This window comes from Triticum urartu, chromosome 5A, assembly GCF_056163025.1.
Source record: "Triticum urartu cultivar PI428250 chromosome 5A, HENAU_Tu73, whole genome shotgun sequence".
Classification (NCBI taxonomy): Eukaryota; Viridiplantae; Streptophyta; class Magnoliopsida; order Poales; family Poaceae; genus Triticum; species Triticum urartu.
The window spans coordinates 298268979-298293227 of record NC_141877.1 but is presented as its reverse complement, the minus strand read 5'-3'; positions in this window follow the sequence as shown (position 1 = coordinate 298293227).

Below are 24249 nucleotides of genomic sequence, written 5' to 3'. Positions count from 1 at the left end.
AGCTCCAAGCCGGGCCGCTGATGCTTTCCAAGCTTCGAAGCGGCCAACCGCAACCTCCAGCCAGTTAGCATTCCGGCTTGGGGTGCGGGGAATCGTCTCGCCTGGCCAGAGGGCGGCCAACACCTGCGCTCCGGCGCGCTGGAGGCGGCAGAGCATACGATGGGCCGGCTGCAGCCACGCTTGGACCGCCAAGAGCTGCTCCTCAAGCATCCGGCTCGCATCCGGTGCGATGTCGGCCCCCGCCTGACGGCGCGCTTCGCGATGGGCCTCGATGGTTTGAGTAGCAAAGGCGGAGTAGCCGGGAAAGTAGTATGCACAGAGAATAAAAAGCAGCACAAGTCAGAACACAAATCAGGCGGTAAGGGGCAGGCAGGGAGCAAGGAAGGCGGCTTACCGTTGATCAAATCTTCAATACGGCCGATGCCTTCATTCAGCGCTTGCCTGGTCTCAGCCCAGCCTGTCGCTTCGGTCTCGAACTCGGCCTTCAAGGCGTCTTCGTTATCCTGCGCCTTCTTCAGGGCCGCCTTGTGGCTCTCCTCCTGGTCAGCCAGCTTCTTGGCCAGGCGGTCACGCTCCAGGACCAAGGCGTCGTACTCGGTTTCCTTGGCGCGAAGGGCGGCCTGCGCCTCGCTGAGCTGCCCCCTCAAGTCGGCACTGGCTTCTGCGAGCATGAAAGACAAAAGAAAAACCAATAAGGAAGAAGTCATCAGGGAAGATCCGACCCGAATGCTCAGCAGTCGGCCCGAATCTCGGGGACTACACCCAGTGGGTGCGCTGACGCGCCCCCACAGGAGATGAACAAAACCAAGTACGTACTCCGGCTGCTGATCAGGTCTTCGGTTCTCCGGCCCAGCTCCTGAGCCTGGGAGTTGAAGGCAGCAGCGCGGAGGTTATGATACTCCTGAAAGAATAGACAGGAGGCGGGTATAAGATGGGTGTCAGGACCTAGTAAGTTCCGAGCCGCCTACGCAGTAGCCGACTCGGAACTCGGGGACTACACCCAGTGGGTGCACTGACGCGCCCCCACGGAAGAAATCAAGAGAACAAAACAACCAAGCTAGAAGACTCACCCGGATGACGGCCCGCGTCGCAAGGAACTCCTGGGTGTAGTGCTGCAGCGAGGCGGCTTGGGCCTGAAGCCAGTTCCGAACCTCTTGGGCCGCCACGTTCAGCTCGCCCGTCCCCCCGCTGGGAGTCCACTTGGACGTGCCGGTGCTGGCCGCCTCCAGGGCCTCCGCCGTTTGGCTGGCACCCGAAACTCGGCGTGGCTCCGGCGCGGCGGTGCCTCCCCCTACGCGCCGGCGCGTTGCCGGCTGCACCTCGAGGCCGGCTCCTGCTTCCGGCTCACCCCCAGCTGGCTGCTCTGGCGCCGCAGCGGATTGGCCGCTTTGGCCCGCTCCAGTCGGCACCGACTGCGGCGTCCTTTTCACGGAGGCCACATGAACCTCCCTCCTCTCCATCACCGGCGGCGCTTGGTCGACCTCCTCCGACGGAGGCACAGGGATGTCAGGGGCCACGGCGCGGAGGGGAATGGCGAGCAGCGGAGGCTGGTTGTGCGAAGCCTCCGCCTCCATCTCCGTGGCTGCCGCCTCCACCCGGGCCTTGGCTGCCGCATCGGCCCGCTCCTTCGCCGCCTGGGCGACTCTTCGCTCTGCCGCCTCCCGCTCCACCCGTGCCTCACGCGCGTTTTGCTCCGTGGCCTCACTAAGGTCGGCACGGGGGTCCACACGACGGGAGCTGGAGGACCCTCCAGTCGGCCCGACTATGGAGCCGCCAGGGCCGCGCTCAAGGGAAAGCGGCGCCCTGCCCGGCCAGCGAAGAAAGGGTTAGAAGGGTTGTCAATCGAAAAGAACAACAAATATATATATGAAATATACAAGACATTCGACGACTTACGCCGAGATTGCCTGCGGCTGCTTCACCGCCTTGCAGAAGCGGGCCGCCTTCGCAGCCACCTCGTCCCACCTGGTCGCCGCCGTGGAAGCCTTGGGTTTCTTCGGCCGGCTGCCGAAGAAGGTCGACGCGGCCCGGCGCTTCTGCGCGCCGCCTTGGGCAGCCGGCGCGGCGGACGAGCCCGTGCCTTGAAGGTCAGGCACCGGCTGGCGGTGCTGGACGGCTTCGACCTCGTCATCATCCGGCTAGTCCTCGAAGCCGTCTCCGGGCCTCGCGCTTCCTGCCTCGTCGCCTTCCCCTACGACGGCGTCTTCCATGGCGGCCGCTCCCAGGTCCGGATCATCGGCGTCGTCCACCGTGCGGTCGGGGAGGAGCTGGTGCTCTACCCCTGCGGCCCCGGTCGTTGGCAGAAGAAGAGGGTTCTGCCAGGGGAGAACCAACTAATCAGAAGCCAGCTATCATAAGGCCGGCTGCAAAAAGAAGAAAAGAGGAAAAACTTACTGTCGGCGGGGGGTTGGCGCGGGAATACGTACTCTTGCCGTATCGCCAATCTTCGGTGAGCTTGCAGTTGGAGATGTAGTTCACCATGTAGGATACCTCCGCATGAGGCATCTCCCTGGTGCTCAGCCGGCACGGGTCGAAGCGGCCGCTCATTTGGCAGATCATGTGTGGCCGGCCTTGGAGCGGAAGAACTCGGCGCTCCACGAAGGCGGCCACCAAGTCGGCTCCGGTCAGGCCTTCCGCCTGGATCATCACCCGGAGCCGGGCGACGGATGCGTTCCTGGCCAGAGACAGCGACTTGGCCCGGTAGCTCCACGAGGGTTGCCTCCCAGCCGGCGGGCCGGCTACGTAAGCCGGCAGGTTGACGTAGTCGCCTTGCTGGGCGACGTTCTTCACATAGAAGTAAGACTTCTGCCAAATCTTCACCGACTGGATCAGCGGGATGGGCGGGAACAGATTGTTCTCCCCCGTCCGCCTCATGGCGATGACGGCTCCGCAGGGGGCGGGCACGCCCGCAATGACGGTGCCGAGCTTGCTCTGGAAGAATTCCCCCCAGAGCTCGAGAGTGGGGAGAACCCCAAGGAAGCCCTCGCAGAGGGTGACGAAGGCCGACAGCAACATCACCGCATTGGGCGTTAGGTGATGCGGCTGGAGGTGGTAGAACTCGAGGAAGGCTCGAATAAATCCGCTTGCCGGGAGGCCGAAGCCGCGCAGGCAGTGCGAGTGGAAGATCACCCACTCGCCTTCCTCCGGCGCCGGCGAGATCTCCCTCTCCGGCGCCCGACGAACCCGCACGAGGTTCTCGCCCGGCAGGCGCCGCATCCGGCGGAGGAACTCGACGTGATCCTCATGGACATTGGAGCCATCCCACGAGCTCGACAGCGCCATGGGGGCGATGCGACGGGGAGCAAGACGAAGCGACGGAGAAACGGCGCGGCGGTGGGTGCTGCACCAGCGGAAGGAAGGAGAAAGAGGGGGTGGAGCGAGGGAGAGCGCGAGAGCCTCTGCCGCTCCCCCTACTTATAGACTCGCACGGCGGAGCCGAGGAGGCGCGGCGTGGGGGAACGTGGGGATCAACTGCGCTCACTCCCCCACGTACCGCGATTATTGCGCCCTAATGGCGTGATAAAACCGCCACGGGAGGCGAGCGGTCCATATGGGCCGCAGAAGATCCGAGCTCGGACCGAGGCGTGGGAGTGGCGGGCCTGGGACTGCGGCGGCGTCTCGTCGCGCGCGTGCGATGGCAGGATCTCTTTGCCACGTGGCCCGCGGGATGGTGCGCGGTCAGCTTGCAGGCCGGCCCGCGTTCCCGCCAACAAGAAACGGGGCTATTCCCAAGACGGCGCGCGCAAGCGAAGCCGACCCCTCAGGGAAGGAAACTCACCAAGCTTCTCGTCCCTTTGTCAGCCTCGAAGCTCGATCAGCTTCGGGGACTACTGTCTGAGGATATGACCACGGGTAGCCAAGCCGGCTCCCCCTGGTCTTTCTAGAAAAATTACGAGCCGATCCGGCCCTCAAGGATCCAAGACCTGGGGCCGCCTTCCTCTTGCCGGCTGTCTCCCAGGCCGACTATCGGAAGGCGATCCGACTCCAGCCCTCATAAAGAAAGCTGCGGGAGGGCCGGCTTCGAGAAGCCGGCCACGAGAAGGCCGACTCCAAGAAGCCGGCTCCCACAAAGCAGTCAAGATTGTACCCTCGGAGTCTGCATCCACCTAACGGCGATGTGACGGGGTGTGGCTATAGTAAAGCCTACCACCCCCGAATCCCGGTGCACGCCTAGCACGGTGCGCCGTACGGGTGGCCATGACCCGTCCGGCGCGCCACTGTTGCCACGCTGACCCTGATGTCATCCACGACGGGCCGCTAGCGTGGCCCACGGGCGGTGGGCCCCTTCATGCAGAGAGACACCCAAAGGCGGCCAGGCCTCCCCCAGTCGACCCAAGACAGAGCCGGCTCCCCACAGCTGGCTTGCCACCTCCCTCGAAGGAGATGCCCCATTAAGGAGACAGGACGCGGTGAGGCTACAGCGATCACCTGCCGGACGGAGGCACTGTAGCCACGCCTACCTCGACGAAGCCCTCGTCACCAGGATTGAGCAATAGTAACCACCCGCCGACAAGGCCCTGGACAGTGGGCCCTGCTTGTCGACCAAGGAGCCGGCAGCCGGCGGGACCCACCAGCGGGTGGGCCCCAGCAGTCGGCGCTGAAGCCGGCGAGTGTAGACACAGACGGCTGGGCCCCATGCCCAGCCGGATTACCATTGTAACCCCGGGGAGTAGGCCTATATAAACACCCTGGGGCATCCATGTAAAGGGTTGATCTCTGCTAGTTCTAGACACCACACAAGGAGAAGAAGAGAGCGAGCCGTGCCCTTCTTCCTCCTCTCACCAAACAGCTCTAGGAGCATCATGTAGCTACTTGTTCATCTAGTGATCATGCGGAGACCCCGCAGAGCAGCAGTAGGGGTGTTATCTCCACGGAGAGCCCCGAAGCTGGGTAAGATTCACCGGCGTGCATGTCTTCGCCTCATCCCGTTTCCAGGCACCGGCGATGTCTTACTGGCTCCCACAATGATAAGCCACCCGTTGGCATATGTCGCACCTACCACCCGACAAAGCCGGACAGGGCCGGCCCCTCGCTCTAAGCGGCATAAGTCTTTAGGGACTCGAAAACCTCGCCGAACAACGACCAATCTCTCGCCTTATCATGACAGTCAGTTTTAGCTTTCTCTACTGAGCTGCTAAGCCCGGCAGAACCAGGGCACAATCGCAATAGTTCTCCTAGCGCTACCTTAGCCGATAGAGCGGAACGTAAGGTACCAAAACATAGGAGCCGGGCAAACCCAACATTTGACCAAAGACATCATTCGGAGCTGATGCATATAATGCTATAAGTTCGGGGTGCCGCACTTGTGAAAGTGTTCGGACTTTTCACACCATATTGTGCGGTACGTAAGCCCCTGGTGTATTGGCCGTACCAAAAGTGTACGGTTGCAAGGCGTCGTTAATGAACACACACACACACACATGTATATATATATAACAAGAATGCAATAATAGTCGTAATGCATTGTTTATTCAAAAAAGGTGCGTTAAAGCAGAATGATACAGATAGTGCGATAAGCAAAAAGTAGGACTGTGTCCCTTCCAAGGGCAGGCTGAGGAATAGTACTAAATTAAATATTTCACTCGTCACTGTAATCCACCTGGGAATTCCGTGGTGTGACGTAGCTTTCTGCCTCCTTGGTTGCTGCATCATGTGTTCGGCAATAGTGCTGCCGGACAGGGTTTCTAGAGATTAAAGTCCTGAAAAAGGGAAAAAATAACAAAGCGGGAAGCCCCTAGTGTGGTTTAAGCCGCGTCTTGGGATGTGCCGCGGTTGTGCCCCCCTTCCCACCTGCGCCCATGGTATTTTTAATGCGTAATTATGTACGCGTGGCACGGATTTCACCGTTTGGCTGGGACTGGGGTGGGGGCCGCATTGCTACGCGATCTCAGATCGCGCCAGGCGGTCTAATTGCCGATTACTCCGAGCGCGCTTGGAGGTGTCCGGGTTTTGAAACGCCGAACTGGTAGATTTCCTTGAGAGGCTGTTTTGCGCTTCTGCCGCGAGGGCCGCAGTGTGCTCCTTTGTTCGGAGAGAGCGCTCTATGTTTCCATTGACAGTAATAACTCCATGAGGTCCTGGCATCTTGAGCTTGAGGTATGCATAATGTGGTACCGCATTGAATCTAGCAAATGCGGTTCGCCTGAGCAGTGCATGATAACCACTGCGGAACGGGACTATATCGAAGATTAACTCTTCGCTTCGGAAGTTATCCGGGGATCCAAAGACCACTTCCAATGTAATTGAGCCTGTGCAATGGGCCTCTACACCTGGAATGACGCCTTTAAAGGTCATTTTTGTGGGTTTGATCCTTGAGGGGTCTATACCCATTTTGCGCACTGTGTCCTGATAAAGCAGGTTCAGGCTGCTGCCGCCATCCATAAGGACTCCAGTGAGGTGAAATCCGTCAATGATTGGGTCTAGGACCAATGCAGCGAATCCGCCATGACAGATACTAGTGGGGTGGTCCCTGCGATCGAAGGTGATCGGACAGGAGGACCATGGGTTGAACTTTGGGGCGACTGGCTCCAACGCATATACGTCCCTGAGCGCACGCTTCCGTTCCCGTTTGGGGATGTGCATAGCATATATCATGTTCACCGTCCGCACTTGTGGGGGAAACCTCTTTTGTCCTCCGGTGTGTGGCTGCCGGGGCTCCTCCTCGTCATCGCTATGGGGCCCCTTGTCCTTGTTTTCGGCAATTAACTTGTCGGCCTGCTTGAATACCCAACAGTCCCTGTTGGTGTGGTTGGCTGGCTTGTCGGGGGTGCCGTGTATCTGACACGAGCGATCGAGTATGCGGTCCAAACTGGACGGGCCCGACGTACTTTGTTTGAATGGCTTCTTCCGCTGACCGGGTTTAGAGCCTTTGAATCCGGCATTGACTGCCGTATCCTCAGTATTATCGCTATTAATGCGGCGCTTATGTTTGTTGAGACGTGACCTGCTATTGCCGTCCTTGGTATCTGAGGTACCATGGTTCTTTGATATGTTATTACTGCAAGCTATCCAACTGTCTTCTCCCGCGCAAAAGTGGGTCATGAGCATCATGAGGGCTGCCATAGATTTCGGCTTTTCCTGACCAAGGTGCCGGGCTAGCCACTTGTCCCGGATGTTGTGTTTGAAAGACGCTAAGGCCTCTGCATCCGGACAGTCGACGATTTGATTTTTCTTTGTAAGGAACCGAGTCCAGAATTGTCTGGCCGACTCTTCTGGCTGTTGAATTATGTGGCTCAAGTCATCGGCATCTAGCGGTCGCACATAAGTGCCCTGAAAGTTGTCGAGGAATGCGGCTTCCAGTTCTTCCCAACAACTAATGGAATCTGCTGGCAAGCTGTTAAGCCAATGCCGCGCTGGTCCTTTGAGCTTTAGTGGGAGGTATTTGATGGCGTGTAAGTCATCACCACGGGCCATGTGGATGTGGAGGAGGAAATCCTCGATCCATACCGCGGGATCTGTAGTGCCGTCGTATGATTCAATATTTATAGGTTTGAAACCTTCTGGGATTTGATGATCCATTACTTCGTCTGTGAAGCATAAAGGGTGTGCGGCGCCTCTGTATTGGGCTATATCATGACGCAGCTCGAATGGGTCTTGCCCGCTGTGTTCGGCCCGGTCGGATTTACTTTTACTGTATCCGGCGTGAGTTTTATCGTCTCGCATAGTGGCGCGCCCTCGTGATCCATAGATCGATCTTGCATGCTTTGCTTTGTCCTCCAATACGTCTCGCAGGTCTGGCGTGTCTCCCCATGCTTTTTTATTTGTATGGCGTCGGGGTGCGGGCTGAGCTTTTGGCTGGAATGCCTCTCTATCACGGCCATGAGGTGGCCGATCAGCCGCATCATACGCTTCTTCCTCCAGTCGGGGTAGCAACCTGCACTTTGGGTAACTCTTGGAGGGGCGCTCGAGTTTATATTCCTCGGCAGTGAGGACTTCAGTCCATCTGTCAGCTAGCAGATCTTGATCAGCTTGAAGTTGATGCTGCTTTTTCTTCAGGCTATTTGCCGTGGCCATAAGCCGGCGCTTGAAGCACTCTTGTTCGATCCCCTGGCACAGCGAATTCATCGTTGCCGAGGCTTGCCTCGTCTTCGGAGGGGGCATGTAATTATCATCCTCCTCCGCTCCGTCTGCCGCTCTCTCAGGAGGGCTGGCTTCTCCATCCTCCTGCTCTAAATCTTGCTGGAGGGGATTATTGTTGTCTTTGGCACTATCCGGAGTGTTATTATCTCCTGTGCCGGTATCACCACTTTTGCTTTGGCGGGACTTAGAGCAGCGCCGCTGCTGTCGGCGCTTGGGTTGCTTCTTGGAGGGGTCATCCTCCGCTATCTCGTCGCCATTGCCTTATTTGGGTGTATCCACCATGTATATATATCGTATGATGAGGTGGCTTTCCAGTGCCCTATAGGTGCTGGTTCATGTTCGTCTCCTACATCGTCGTCCATACCGTCGATGTCTTCGGAGTCGAAGTCGAGCATGTCGGTTAAATCATCGATGGTGGCTACGAAGTGGGTGGTGGGTGGGCGTCGAATTTCTCCGTCGTCCGCATCCCAATTCTTTTGGCCATAGTCCGGCCAGGGCTCTCCTGACGAAGAGAGAGACCTTAGCGAATTCAGAATGTCTCCGAAGGGCGAGTGCTGAAAGATATCCGCGGCGGTGAATTCCATGATCGGCGCCCAATCGGATTCAATTGGCGGGGGCACGGAGGATTCAGAGTCTGGAAAAGAGTCCGGCACCTTGGAGTCACGGGCTTCGCAGGGGATAAGGCTGGTGTTCGGCTCGATCGCCGTTGAGACTGCAGCCCCGAGGCGGTGTCTAGCCACCCGTCCTCGATCGGCGCAGTTGGCTCCATGCTAAGGGTCGGAGCTGATGCGGGCGCGGCCTCCAGGGCACTGTTCGGCGGCAGAGGTAGGTCATACCCATCGTGAATGTGCGGTGCGCTCGGCTGTGGCTCGAATCCGTCGAAGATCAAGTCTCCGCGGATGTCGGCCGTGTAGTTCAAACTTCCCAATCTGACCTGATGGCCAGGGGCGTAGCTTTCAATCTGCTCCAGACGGCCAACGAATTAGCCCGCAGTGCAAAGCCGCCGAACACGAAGATCTGTCCGGGGAGAAAGGTCTCACCCTGGACCGCATCATTGTTGATGATCGGAGGAGCCATCGGGCCTAAAAGTGACGACATAGAGGAACTCTCAATGAAAGCACCAATGTCGGTGTCAAAACCGGCGGATCTCGGGTAGGGGGTCCCGAACTGTGCGTCTAGGCCGGATGGTAACAAGATGCAGGGGACACAATGTTTTACCCAGGTTCGGGCCCTCTTGATGGAGGTAAAACCCTACGTCCTGCTTGATTAATATTGATGATATGGGTAGTACAAGAGTAGATCTACCACGAGATCAAAGAGGCTAAACCCTAGAAGCTAGCCTATGGTATGATTGTATGTTGTAGTTGTTGTGTCTTACGGACTAAAACCCTTCGGTTTATGTAGACATCACAGAGGGCCAGGGTTACACAAGGTCGGTTACAAAGGAGGAGATATCCATATCTATACTGCCTAGCTTGCCTTCCACGCCAAGTAGAGTCCCATCCAGACACGAGACGAAGTCTTCAATCTTGTATCTTCATAGTCTAACAGTCCGGCCAATGGAGATACTCCGGCTGTCCGGAGACCCCCTAACCCAGGACTCCCACAGAGATGCACAGCGGTCAGCTTCTCCCACGGTACGCGCATTCTAGACCGAGGCCCCGTTCATGTCGGTGTAGCACTGAATGTTAGCTGATAGACGTTGTTAATCTCACTGTTTGCTGAAGTAGTTTATTGTCAATATGCTCTGCTTAAGAAGCTTCCTTGCCCTGTTGTGCACTCAATCTGCTTAGCTGATATGGCATGCCAAGGCTGATTAGTTGCTAAAATATGCTGCCATATATTTATTGTGACGTAGATTGCCATGGTCTAGTAGCCAATCTGTTAGCTGAAATAGCTCTACACCGTTTTATACTCGATCTTTGTTGTTGCGATGGCCTTCGATAGTTCGATGGCTGTGTGCTCGGCCTCATTGACTACTGAAACAGCCTACCATAATTTGGCACTCAAATCTATTTGCTGAATTAGCTTTACATATATTTCTTTACTTAGATCTGCTCGTCCAAATATCTTGCCATAGCTTTAGACATCAACCTAGGTATTTTTTTCTGCACTTCATAAAAAAGCATATATGTTTTTCCTGTAATATCTAGTAGAAGAACTAATTTGTATGTCTAACAGATGGACAGGACTTGGATAACTTCTGCTCGAAGATTCTCAGCTGCATATGTCGAGGGGGTTGAAAACTTCATGAACTATATCAGAGCTGAGTATGGTGGTCCGAAATCAGATGTGCTCTGCCCGTGTAGCAGTTGTATGAATTCAGTTACAAGACCCCAGTCAACTGTGCAAAATCATCTACACTTGTATGGGATGTCGGTCACATATACTAGGTGAGTTCATCATGGTGAAGCTGTGAACATCAATGTTATTGACTATGTGGAAGCAGCAGATCACCATCTTGATCTACCTGATGCTCAGGTGGAAGAGGAGGAGGAGGTGGTGGTGGCGGAGCCAGTGAGTTTGACCAACATTGAAACAATGCTACGAAATGCTCGTGCATTCCGTGAACTTTCACCTGCAGAAGAAAAACGGTGGGCCCGCATGTTGGAATAATGCAACGTTGCTGTCACCCCGGGAAATAAGCTATCAGTATTCTCAGCTATGGTCACGTTTCTTCAGGTGAAGACATCTGAGCGGATGACCAACAAATCATTCGATGCGATGTTGGCTGCTTTCCGCGAATCTTTCCCAGATGCGTCTGAGCTGCCACACACCTACAGTAAAATGAAGAATTTCCTTCGTGTAGTTGGAATTGGATATGATATGATCCATGTTTGTAAGAATAATTGTGTTCTATTCCGGAAGGATTATGCCAACTTAAGTGAATGCCCGAAATGCAAATCATCAAGATGGAAAGATGGCGATGCTGTGAAGAGGATTCCTCATAATGTTTTGAGACATTTTCCAATTACACCAAGATTGCAGAGGTTGTTTCATGATGCTGAAACAAGAGAGGATGTACTGTGGCATTCTAGGAACCAGGAGTACAGAGATCAGAATGTAATGAGCCATTCATCTCATGGTAGTGAGTGGAAAAGCTTCAATGATAAACACAAAGAGTTTGCTGCTGACCCGAGAAACATTAGACTTGGCTTAGCTTCAGATGGATTTAACCCATTTGGCCACTAGAGCGCCACATATAGCATGTGGCCAGTGCTTGTTATCCCTTACAACATGCCTCCAAATGTCTGCACCAAAGAATCAAACTACGTGATGTCCTTGCTCATCCCAGGTCCAAAAAGTCCTGGAAAGGATTTTGATTTGTTCATGGAGCCTCTTGTGGAGGAACTTCAACAGCTATGGAAGGGTGTTCTCACTCGAGACCTATATAGCAGCCCACCAGCTGATTTCTTTCTGTGTGCTGTTATAATTTGGTGCATCCATGATTATCTGGCTTTGGGCACTTTGTCAGGGCGAACGACACATGGATACAATGCATGTGTTCGCTGTGACAGGAATCCGCTATCATACGCAATACTTAGCAAGATCTGTTACATTGGACACCATCGTTTCCTTGCGAGGGACAAGCCGCATCCTAGAAAATACCGAAGACATGTGTTCAATGCAAAGCATGAAAACCGTGATGCGCCAAAGAGGCTCACCGCCGATGAGTTGCAAGTGGAATTAGAGAAGGTCAGGCATATTACACCAGAAACCATCCTGGTAATGGTAGCGAGAAAAGGAAGCGTGGCAGGGTAGAAGAGAGATTATTGTTTACCCGCAGGTCCACTTTGTGGGACTTGGAGTATTGGAAAGATTTGGATCTAAGGCATAATCTTGATGTGATGCACATCGAGAAAAATATATGTGACAGCATTATCGGCACACTTCTTAATATTGAAGGCAAGACGAAAGATACCTTAAAATCTAGGATTGATTTGACACACCTGGGTATCAGAAAGGATTTGCAGGTGCAAGATGAAGGTAAACCATGGGATATGGCACCAACTGTGTACGTCTTGGACAAGGTAAGAAGAAAAGAATTCTGCAAGGTCCTATCACGTGTGAGATTCCCACATGGATTTGCTTCCAACCCTGAAAGGAGAGTCAGTGTAGATGGAAACAAGGTACAAGGGTTGAAAACTCATGACTGCCACGTCCTACTTCAAAGGGTTTTACCTTTTATCCTTAGAGGATTGGGCCGCCCTGACTTATACAGAGCAGTTGCAGAGTTGGGACAATTCTTCAGGGAACTCTGCAGTAGGAATATCAGGATAGATGCTTTGGAGCGTCTTAGAGATAAGATACCAACTATCCTATGCGACCTTGAGAAGATATATCCTCCAGCCTTCTTTGATGTGATGGTGCATTTGGCTGTTCATCTGCCTGATGAGGCACTACTTAGAGGTCCAGTACAGTATGGCTGGATGTACCCTATTGAAAGGCGGCTAGGCACTTTCAAGGGCTATGTTAGGAACAGAGCTAGACCAGAGGGTTCCATTGCAGAGGCCTACATTGCTATAGAAGCATTGCCATTCTGCTCAAAATACATTGAAATAGCTGATCAGCTTAGCAAAGAGGTGGGTGAAGACAATCACGGGCTCAATGTTTTCAATTATTCTATTCGAGTTACAGGGAAGAGTCGACAAGAGGACAAACCTAAAGATTTGGACAAAATGGTTTGGTATGTGTTGAATAACTGTCCTGAGATACTACCTTATATCAAGTAAGTGCAATACTGCAGCTTATACATCGTAATCTACTAAACTGGCAGCACATTCTTATATATTTAGATGTTTGACGCAATCACTATGTTGTGCAGCATCTACAAAGAGGAGTTACTGCCGCAAAATCCAAGAAACAATGACAAACTGGTTATGGCAGGATTTGCGAAATGGTTCAAGAACCATGTAAGCTTTTGATGTGCACTGTCAGTTTTTTTAATATATTGAGTACATAAGATGATCACCTTGTCCATTTTCTAACCATAGGTTAAGAAGATGCGGGAGGATGGGCAGGCAGTTGATGATGCCCTTTACTCACTAGCAATGGGTCCTGATACTCGGGTAAGATATTATGAATCTTGCATTGTTGGAGATGTGCGCTGCAACACCCTTGCACGAGACATAGGCAGGAAGACACAAAACAGTGCGATCATGAGCACGGATACGTATGACAAAGAGACAACTGAAATGTATGCTAACATAACAGACATTATTCAGTTGCAGTATATCTCCAGTTTCGAGGATCATCGGTGTGTGGTTCTGTTGTGCTGTCGTTGGTATAACCTGTTTTCCAGGATCGCAAAACCCAGAGCTGATAATTATTTCAAATCCATCAATGTCAAGGCGGCGTACCAGACCAACGAGCCTTTTATTTTGGCATATCAAGCAACACATATATTTTTCTTGGAAGACACATTTGCACGTAGCGATGACTGGAGAGTATTGCAAAGGTTTGAGCAGAGGAATTCGTTTAATAAAGTTGCACAACAAGATGATGCTTACACTGCTCCTGATGTACAAGATAACACGGATGTTCCTAATATCTTTGAGAACCATCACGTCAATGACGCCGGCGAAAAGATTGCTTGTCGTTCTGTGGACATACAAGAGTTGATCAAGAAGAAGCCAATGTTCGAGGACGTTGAGGACGAAGAAGAAGATGACTCCGTGGGGAACTATGATTCAAACTGATACACATGGCGAATATGTTGACGCTGCTGCTGCGGATGATGATTACATTGCTTTTGTCGTATTTGCCTGTCAGAAGACGTTTTTATCTACTATGTGACATTGTGTTTGCTATGACAACTGAAACCTGATGAACATGTTGTTTAGTATTTTGCTGCGAGAACATCACTTGTTATGTATGATGATTTGTGTTTGGTGATTGTATGACAACTAAAACATGATGACATTGTTGTTTAGTTGTACTCATATTTGGCTGTGAAACTTGAATTTGATGACATAGTTTGCTGTTGGACTGCAATTTCCTCGACGTCTTCGAATGAGAACAAAGCTGACCCGACATGGCCTCTGCTATTTATTTATTTATATGAGCAAAAGGGGATACACCCTGATTTCCGTTAATAGAAATCATTGGATGTTCACAACACTACGCCCAGCCTGCTACACAGGTTTCATTCATTACTAGTTTCAGCAAAGTGCTCATGTCGTAGCCACTGAATACATCACGAGTGCTACATACACTGCAAATAAAGAGACAATCATCCGACAGAGCACATCGATTTTGCCCATTATCTTCACAAGCTCTTTCATCTCCTCATTGCTGTCAAGGCCATTCAGTAGCTGTTGCTTGGCCATGATCAGCTATTGAACTGCATCTTTAAGCTTCTGCTCTGCATCTTCCTCTTCTGCCGTTCCTTCAGTTACTTGTCCAACACCCCAACCTGCTGGTATTGGGATTCCTCGGCTAACCAAATAATCAGCGTAGTTGCAATCCCCCACATCAGCAACTTCCCAGAAATACAAATCACACGAATCTTCCCTTTTCTGCACGAATCAAATTGGTAGATCATCAACCAAACTATTAAAAAAACCAGCAACTGAAAGCAGCAGAACAACACTTAAATATATTATTACCCCATGATTCGGGCATTTGTAGAAGACTCGGCCAGGGTTGCGGATTGTGGTTGAGACGCGACAGATGACTCTGCGTGATTTGCAGCAGTGGCACCACACCAATGACAGCGGGTTGCGATGAGCAATCGGCTACGGTGCGCGTGCCGACGAGGGTGTGATGAGACCCACAGGCGATGGTACGGGTTGCGACTTGGCGCATATCTGGTTGTTGCCTGCTGAAGAGCAGGTGGACGAGCAGCCAGCGGACATGGTTGCTGCGGCCAGAGCTTCTGATGCTAGGCAGAGTAAGTAGAGAAGAGGAGAAGCGAATGTTGGATATGTCAGTTTCATTACTTGCAGAGTAGCATAGCACCATATATAGTCATAGTCTAGGTTTGGATTCGAACCAGCTACAGGAGCACGTCTTTCTTTTTTCTAAAACTCGGCAATGTCTCATTACTGGTACACTAGCTTGTTTTGTACGCCTTCCCAAGTCTTTGATTTTCTTTCCTTTTTTTGCGAGGAAGGAAGGAGGACAAAATTGAGAGTTCCTGGGACTCGAACCCAAGACCTCTCGGTTGAAAACCAAGGGTGCTAGTCACTTATGTGGCGAACGTTCCTTGTGAGGAGGACGGCAGACGAACGCATTTTCCTCGCAGTTTTCTTCCTATATATATAAAAGTATGCTACTTGGTGTCCGCTTAGTCAACAAAACGATTGTGCCAACCTTGACCGTTGGATTGACATTCAACGTCAGTCGCATTTCTTCAGTCTCTTCTTCCTCGATCCGCCAAAGCCAAACCAGCGCCGGCGGGATCGCCTGCTCCCGCCTGCTCCCGCCTCCCACGGCTGGCTGTGATCTGCCCCGGCTCCTGTTCGTTCCCGTCCGAGGCCTCACCATCATCCTCCTCCTTGGTTCGCTCGCCGCGGCGCCGCCCTCTGGTGTTGTCAACATGGTCAACAACCGAGAGGAATAAGGAGATGACTGTACATGGTGAGGATGACAGTAGGGACCCAGCAGCGCGCGCAGTAATTTTGATTTTTTGGGACGGAGAAGGGTATCAACTGGGTTGTGCGGGACCCATGGCCCGTCTAGCCCAGGCTTTTATTTCATATGTTTAGCACATGGCCAGCCCAGTTTTTTTTTCCGTTCTGAAAATTGCTAGCTAGCTATTTTGTTTTTTGCAGAATAACCAACGTAGGCCTATTGCTTTTCTACGCCCTGCTGGGCCGGAAATCTTTCAAGACGAGGAGGGATGCATTTTGCCCAGAAAATGGTCTATAAGTAATAAGAAATGGGTTGTAAAATGAAAAAATACAGCAAACAGACAATTAGTTCCAAAATACTGTTTTCTTTCGGATTTTGATATTTTAAATTTCATTGTTATTGTGCGGGTAAAATTTCATTGAATTTAAATTAAGGTATATTTATATTTAAAATTAATTTGAATCTGGCTAGAAATTTCGGGCTGTATGCTGTTTGGGACAGATTTGGAGGCTGACTTGTGGGTCTACTAGGTTGACGTGTACTTTGGCTTTGTCAACTTAGTCCACAAACGATTCTAGCAGCACTGACCGTTGGATGTTAATCCAACGGCCGTGCAGCTTCTTCAATATCTGATCTTCTTGCTCCAGCTGCCCGAACCAGCTCCGGTGGGGCTACCTGCTCCCGCCTCTCGTGGCCGGCTGTGCTGCCGCACAGGCCGCACCGCCCCACCCTACTTCATTGCTGGCCAGACCATTCCTCTACACACCCACACCTCCTGTTATTTTTTCTAGCAACGGCAGCCGGACCAGTAAACCCTCGTACTCCCCACCGCGTGGGCAACCATTGCCGAGTCTTCCCCGGCTCCGTGTCGTTCCCTTCCTAGGCCTCGCCGTCGTCCACCGCCATGGTGCTCTCGGCGTGGCCTGGTCAACTTGGTCAATGAACGACATCCATCGGCCGTGGACTGTATGCGCAAAATAATGATTCCTCCACCTGATAGCTGGGACCCACCGGAAGGGCCTCTGTATTTCGCGAAAAAATGTTCCCCCCACTGACATGTCGGACCCACCAGCTATATCTTCGCACGCAAGGAAGTGCCTCCTTATTACGCACAAAAAAATGAATACCCCCCTGCTAGCTGGGACCCACCATAGTGGGAGGATGACTTGTGGGCCAACAAAGTTGACGGGGATGGAGGGCTTTGTCAACTTAGTCAATATGAACGATTCTAGCTCCAGTGACCGTACGATGTCCATCCAACGGCCGTAGTGTTTCTTCAACCTCTGGTCTTCTTGCTCCAGCCGCCCAAAGCAGCGCTGGTCGTGCCGCATGCTCCTGCCTCCCGTGGCCGGCTGTGCTACCGCAGAGGCCTCACCGCCCCCTACTATTCGCACCGCTGGCCAGGCCTTGCGGAGACGGCAGCCTCACACCGTAGCCGAACCAGTGAACCCTCGTACTCCTCTCCGCGCGGGCTTCCACTGCTGTGTCTTCCCCGGCTCCGCGTCGTCCCCTTCCTAGGCCTCGCCGTCGTCCACTGCCATGGTGCTCTCTGCGCGGCATGGTCAACGTGGTCAAGGAATGACTTCCATCGGAAGAGTATTGTACGTGGAGAGGCTGACAGCTGGGTCCACGGCCACAGCATAGTTTCTTGTGATTTGCCAAGTAAGTTGCTTTGTCAGGCCTGTTGGGCTACAAATCTTTCAAGACGAGGAGAGCTTTCATTCGGCTGGCCAAGAAAATGGCCCATCAGTAATGAGAAATGGGCTGTACATTTTTAAAACACATCAAATCGGCAATTAGTTTCAAATATTTTTTTTCATTTCAAGATTTTAAACTACATTAATTTTTATGCGTGGAGAATTTGTTGGATTTTATATTGATATACATTAATTTTAAAATCAGTTTGAATGTGAGTCGAAATTTCGGGATTAAAAACAGTCCGGACCGCACCGAAATATGCAACATTTCGTATAATTTTTTAACCATGGCCACAATTTGGGCTGTAATGCTAACAAAAAGAATATGGGCTCCAAAAAAACCTTAAGAATTAGCAAATGGGCTGAAAATTATTAGAAATAATGGCACATGGGCTGTATGCTGTTTTCCACAGATTTAAGGCTTTCCTAAAAAAAGGTTGACGCACAAGCAGTGACTGTTGGATGTCCATCCAACGACCGTCGTGCTTCTTCAATCTCTGCTCTTCCTGCTCCAGCCGCTCAAACAAGCGCCGGCGGGACTGCCTGCTCCCTCCTTCCCGCGGCCGGCTGTGCTGCCGCGCAGGCCTCACCGCCCCACCGTACTCCCATCGCTGGCCTAGCCATCCCTCTACTCACCCACACCTGCTGTTATTCTCCGGCGACGACAGACAAACCAGTAAACCCTCGTACAGTCATACTCCCCTCCGCGTGGGAAACAACTGCCGAGTCTTCCCTGCCTCCATGTCGTTCCCTTCCTAGGCCTCACCGTTGTCCACCGCCCTGGTGCTCTCGGTGCGGCCTGGTCAACGTGGTCAACGACCGAGATGCATCTGAAGTGGACTGTACGTGGAGAGGCTGACAGCTGGGTCCACGGCCGCACGCAAGGAAATGCCTCCTTATTACACGCAAAATAACGATTCCTCCACCTGACATCAGGGACCCACCGAAAGGGCCTCTGCATTTCGGGAAAAAAACATTACCACCGCTGACAGCTTGGACCCACCAGCTATATCTTTGCACGCAAGTTAGTGCCACCTTATTACGCAAAAAAAATGAATACTCCCCCTGTTAGCTGGGACCCAGTATAGTGGTAGGCTGACTTGTGGGCCTACTAAGTTTACGGGGACGAAGGGCTTTGTCAACTTAGTCAATATGCACGATTCTAGCTCCAGTGACCGTACGATGTCCATCCAACGGCCGGAGTGCTTCTTCAGCCTGCGGTCTTCTTGCTCCAGCCGCCCAAACTAGCGCCGGTCATGCCTCGTGCTCCTGCCTCCCGTGGCCAGCTGCGATGCAGCGGAGGCCTCACCGCACCCTACTACTCCCACCGCTGGCCAGGCCATCCCTCTACTCACCCACACCCCCTGTTACTCTACGGCGACGGCAGCCTCACACCGCAGCGAACCAGTGCCCTCGTACTCCTCTACGCGTGGGCATCCACTGTCGTGTCTTCCCCGGCTCCGTGTCGTCCCCTTCCTAGGCCTCACCGTCGTCCACCGCCCTGGTGCTCTCGGCGCGGCGTGGTCAACGTGGTCAAGGAACGGCTTCCATCGGACGTGGACTAAACGTGGAGAGGCTGACAGTTGGGTCCACGGCCGCAGCAAGGAAGTGCCTCCTTATTACGTGCAAAATAATTATTCCTCCACCTGACAGCGGGGACCCACCTGATGGGTCACCGTATTTCGCCCCCTGACTGCTGGGACCCACCAGCTACATCTTCGCACGCAAGGAAGTGCCTGACAGTGGGGACTCACCTGGTCGAAGCGTATGTAGCATTGTCATTCTGGTCGCGAACGTGTACCCACATATATACTGGTGGATGTAGAGGCGCGCATGTGTCGTAGTAGAGGCGGCCAGGGTGCAAGAAAGAAAATACGGCCACGTATGTGTACATACGGGCAGGCTCTCGAATGCCTACTCGCGCATATGTACGACGAGGGCTCGTTGACATGGCTGGGTCGGAATGGAGAAACAACGTCATCGTCGTGTTCATGGGGAGGCAACGGAATGCGTCGTGTTCATGGGGAGGCAACGGAATGCGTAGTGTTCATGGGGAGGCAACGGAACGCGTGGGAGCCAATCGGCTGGGTCGGAACAGAATGCGTGGTCGTGTTCATCGGGAGGGCTTGGACGGAACAGGTGATGGAAACGAGGCCTGGCGTACCGCACAACGGAGGAAACGGACCTCCTACGTTCGGAGCGAGGTCCTATTGATCGGGAGGGGTCTGGCGTACCGCAAAACGGAGGAAACGGACCTCCTACGGTCGAAACGGGGGTCCTGTTGATCGGGAGGGGTGTGGCGTACCGCAAAACGGACGAAACAGACTTGTGTTGGAGCGCTACGGTCGAAACGGGGGTCCTGTTCATCGGGAGGGGTGTGGCATACCGCAAAACGGGACTCCATAGTATACTGTTCATCTCCACCATCGACCCCCTCCAGCCTCCACGAGCTACTGTTCATCCACCATCGACTTTCTCCAGCCTCCACCTGCGACTGTTCATCCATGGGCTCCTGTTCATCCAGCCTCCACCGCGCGCTACTCCACTGGCTACTGTTCAACCAACCCTGTCCACGGGCTCCTGTTCAACCACCCCTCCACGGGCTACTGTTCATCATGCCCTCCATCATCTACTGTTCATCCTGCCCTCCACGGGGTCCTGTTCATCCAGCCCCAACCGGCTCGATCGATCGGGGTCCTGTTCATCCAGAGGCAACACCACGGGGTCCTGTTCATCCACCCCCACCGGGAATTTTTCATCCAACCCCCCCGCAACACTCACTGTTCATCCAGAGGCAGCATCGGTCGGCTTTAGTTAGCAGCAGTAGCGAAGGAATCGCTCGATCGGGTTCAGTTAACAGCCATCGATCGATCGCTCGGGTTCAGTAACGCGTAGCCTGTAGTGCAATCGCTCGGGTTCAGTTAGAGCCCAATGCCTCGCTCGGGTTCAGTTAGAGCCAACGCCTCGCACACACGCGCGTACGTGTATGAGAGAAACGCGCATCGCTTGGCCCTTGACCTCCCACCGTAACTGGGAACTCCCCAAAATTTTCCTTCCCCTCGCTTCTACCACGCTTTTTTCCATCATGGACGGCCCAAAGAATGTCATGCAGCTGCGTCTCTGGCCCGCCTAGGACGAAAAGCCCATTTTCTGTCATGATTTTTTGTCATAGAAGTAGGATCCCACCACATCTATGATGATACCAGGTTTTGTCACAATTATCGTCATAGAAGTGTCATATGTATGACAGAAAAAAATTTCGTTCGGCCCAAAATGTCACGGATGTGTCTTTTTTTTGTAGTGGATGATTCTCCACTTCACTCTGAAATTCTTTGAACTTTTCAAATGTTTTAGACTTGTGTTTAATCAAGTAGATATACCCATATCTTCTCAAATTATCCATGAAGGTCAGAAAATAACGATACCCGCTGCGAGCCTCAAAACTCATCGGACCACATACATCGGTATGTATTATTTCCAATAAGTCGGCGGCTCGCTCCATTGTTCCGGAGAACGGTGTCTTAGTCATCTTACCCATGAGGCATGGTTCGCAAGCATCAAATGATTCATAATCAAGTGATTCCAAAAGTCCATCTGCATGGAGTTTCTTCATGCGCTTTACACCAATATGACCTAAATGGCAGTGCCACAAATATGTTGCACTATCATTATCAACTTTGCATCTTTTGGTATCAATATTATGAATATGTGTATCACTACGATCGAGATTCAATAAACCATTTATATTGAGTGTATGACTATAGAAGGTTTTATTCATGTAAACAGAACAACAATTATTTTCCGACTTAAATGAATAACCGTATCGCAACAAACATGATCCAATCATATTTGTGCTCAACGCAAACACCAAATAACATTTATTTTAGGTCCAACACCAATCCCGAAGGTAGAGGGAGTGTGCGATGGTGATCTTATCAACCTTGGAATCACTTCCAACACACATCGTCACCTCGCCCTTAACTAGTCTCTGTTCATTTCGCAATTCCTGTTTCGAGTTACTAATCTTAGCAACTGAACCAGTATCAAATACCCCGGGGTTACTATGAATACTAGTAAAGTACACATCAATAACATGTATATCGAATATACCTTTGTTCACTTTGCCATCCTTCTTATCCGCCAAGTATTTGGGGTAGTTCCGCTTCTAGTGACCATTCCCTTTGCAGTAGAAGCACTTAGTTTCAGGCTTAGGTCTAGCTTTGGGTTTCTTCACGGGAGCAGCAACTTGCTTGCTATTCTTCTTGAAGTTCCCCTTCTTCCCTTTGCCCTTTTTCTTGAAACTAGCAGTCTTGTTAACCATCAACACTTGATGCTCCTTCTTGATTTCTACCTCCACAGCCTTGAGCATTGCGAAGAGCTTGGGAATCATTTTCGTCTTCCCTTGCATATTATAGTTCATCACGAAGTTCTAGTAACTTGGTGATAGTGACTAGAGAACTCTGTCAATCACTATCTTATCTGGAAGATTAACTCCCACTTCATTCAAGCGATTGTAGCACCCAAACATTCTGAGCACATATCACTAGCTGAGCTATTCTCCTCCATCTTGTAGGCAAAGTATTTGTCAGAGGTCTCATACCTCTCAACACGGGCATGAGTCTGAAATACCAATTTCAGTTCTTGGAGAATCTCATATGCTCCATAGAGTTCAAAATATTTTTGAAGTCCCCGTTCTAAGCCGTAAAGCATGGTGCACTAAACTATCAAGTAGTCATCATACCGAGCTTGCAAAACGTTCATAACGTCTGCATCTACTCCTGCAATAGGTTCGTCACCTAGTGGTGCATCAAGGATAATGTGAACCGAACCTCGTGGTGAGATCCGATCGGTTGTTGCGGACCGATCTTTCATGATAGTCCTCCTTCAGTAGTAGTAACCTCTCGCCCATGCACGCGATGTACGTTAAATAGAGGGATTGAACCTTACGTCCAGCATGAGAAAACCAATCTCGACGACGGTACTCACGTGCAAAACAATTTCCTCGCAGAAATCGCAACAAAGAGGTTTTCGAAAGCTTCCTCCAAAACTTAGGGATTTTTAGACAGCTTCCCCCAAAACTCGATACAGGTGCTTACTCTAAAAACACATCGTGTTTATTATCAAAATATAACCTGATTTTTACATGGCGGCACCTTCATTATTTATAACCCACATATAGACTTGCCTAGTAAGACACAACCTTATCTCTAGCTTCAAATAAATCCTGGACTCTCCTAAAATATAAAAGTACTTGCCTTTTACATCTCGGCAGTTTTGTTTTATCCTCAAACTAGCAAACCGACTCAAACTTGATACATATAAAATAAGGTGCTCCAGCTCTTTGCCATACGTAAGCTGCTGGTTTGGTGGACCCCATCCTATAGCGCACAAGCACAACACGTCCGTTGGTCGGCGCCTCCTTACAATCTCGCGTCTCTCTGGTGGTCGTAGCCTTCCAAAGTAGTAGCGAAATACATGGACTTCTTTCTGATCTCCTAATTGTATGGGACAATTATTATAATTAATAAACAGATTAAATTCTCTGGCAAGCTTCTGTTCTGATGGACGTGAACATGCAAAGTAACAGTAATTATCATTGTACGTGCTATTAGCCAGCTTAGAGTTTCCCTCCACGTAAATCTCTTCATATGCTTGTGTTGGAGAACGTAGTAATTTAAAAAAAATTCCTACGCACACGCAAGATCATGGTGATGCATAGCAACGAGAGGGGAGAGTGTTGTCTACGTACCTTCGTAGACCAGAAGCGGAAGCGTTAGCACAACGCGGTTGATGTAGTCATACGTCTTCACGGCCCGACCGATCAAGCACCGAAACTATGGCACCTGCGAGTTCTAGCACACGTTCAGCTCGATGATGATCCCCGGACTCCGATCCAGCAAAGTGTCGGGGAAGAGTTCCGTCAGCACAACGGTGTGGTGACGATCTTAATGTTCTACCATCGCAGGGCTTCGCCTAAGCACCGCTACAATATTATCGAGGATTATGGTGGAAGGGGGCACCACACACGGCTAAGAGAATGATCACGAAGATCAACTTGTGTGTCTAGAGGTGCCCCCTGCCCCTGTATATAAAGGAGCAAGGGGGAGAGGCCGGCCGGCCCTTGGGGCGCGCCAAGGAGGGGGGAGTCCTCCTCCTAGTAGGAGTGGGACTCCCCTTTCCTAGTCCAACTAGGAAGAGAGAAGGGGGGAGGAAAGAGAGGGAGAGGGAGAGGGAAAGAGGGGCCGCGCCCCCCTCCCCTAGTCCAATTCGGACTCCCCATGGGAGGGGGCATGCCACCTCCTGGGCTGCTGCCCTCTCTGTCCCCTCAGGCCCACTAAGGCCCAATACTTCCCTGGGGGGTTCCGGTAACCCTTCCGGCACTCCGGTTTTATCCTAAATCACCCGAAACACTTCCGGTGTCCGAATATAGCTGTCCAATATATCGATCTTTATGTCTCGACCATTTCGAGACTCCTCGTCATGTCCGTGATCATATCCGGGACTCCGAACAACCTTCGGTACATCAAAATATATAAACTCATAATGAAACTTTCATCGTAACGCTAAGCGTGCGGACCCTACGGGTTCGAGAATAATGTAGACATGACCGAGACACGTCTCCGGTCAATAAACAATAGCGGAACCTGGATGCTCATATTGGCTCCTACATATTCTACGAAGATCTTTTATCGGTCAGACCGCATAACAACATATGTTGTTCCCTTTGTCATCGGTATGTTACTTGCCCGAGATTTGATCATCGATATCTCAATACCTAGTTCAATCTCGTTACCGGCAAGTCTCTTTACTCATTCCGTCATACATCATCCCGCAGCTAACTTATTAGTTGCAATGCTTGCAAGGCTTATGTGATGTGCACTACCAAGAGGGCCCAGAG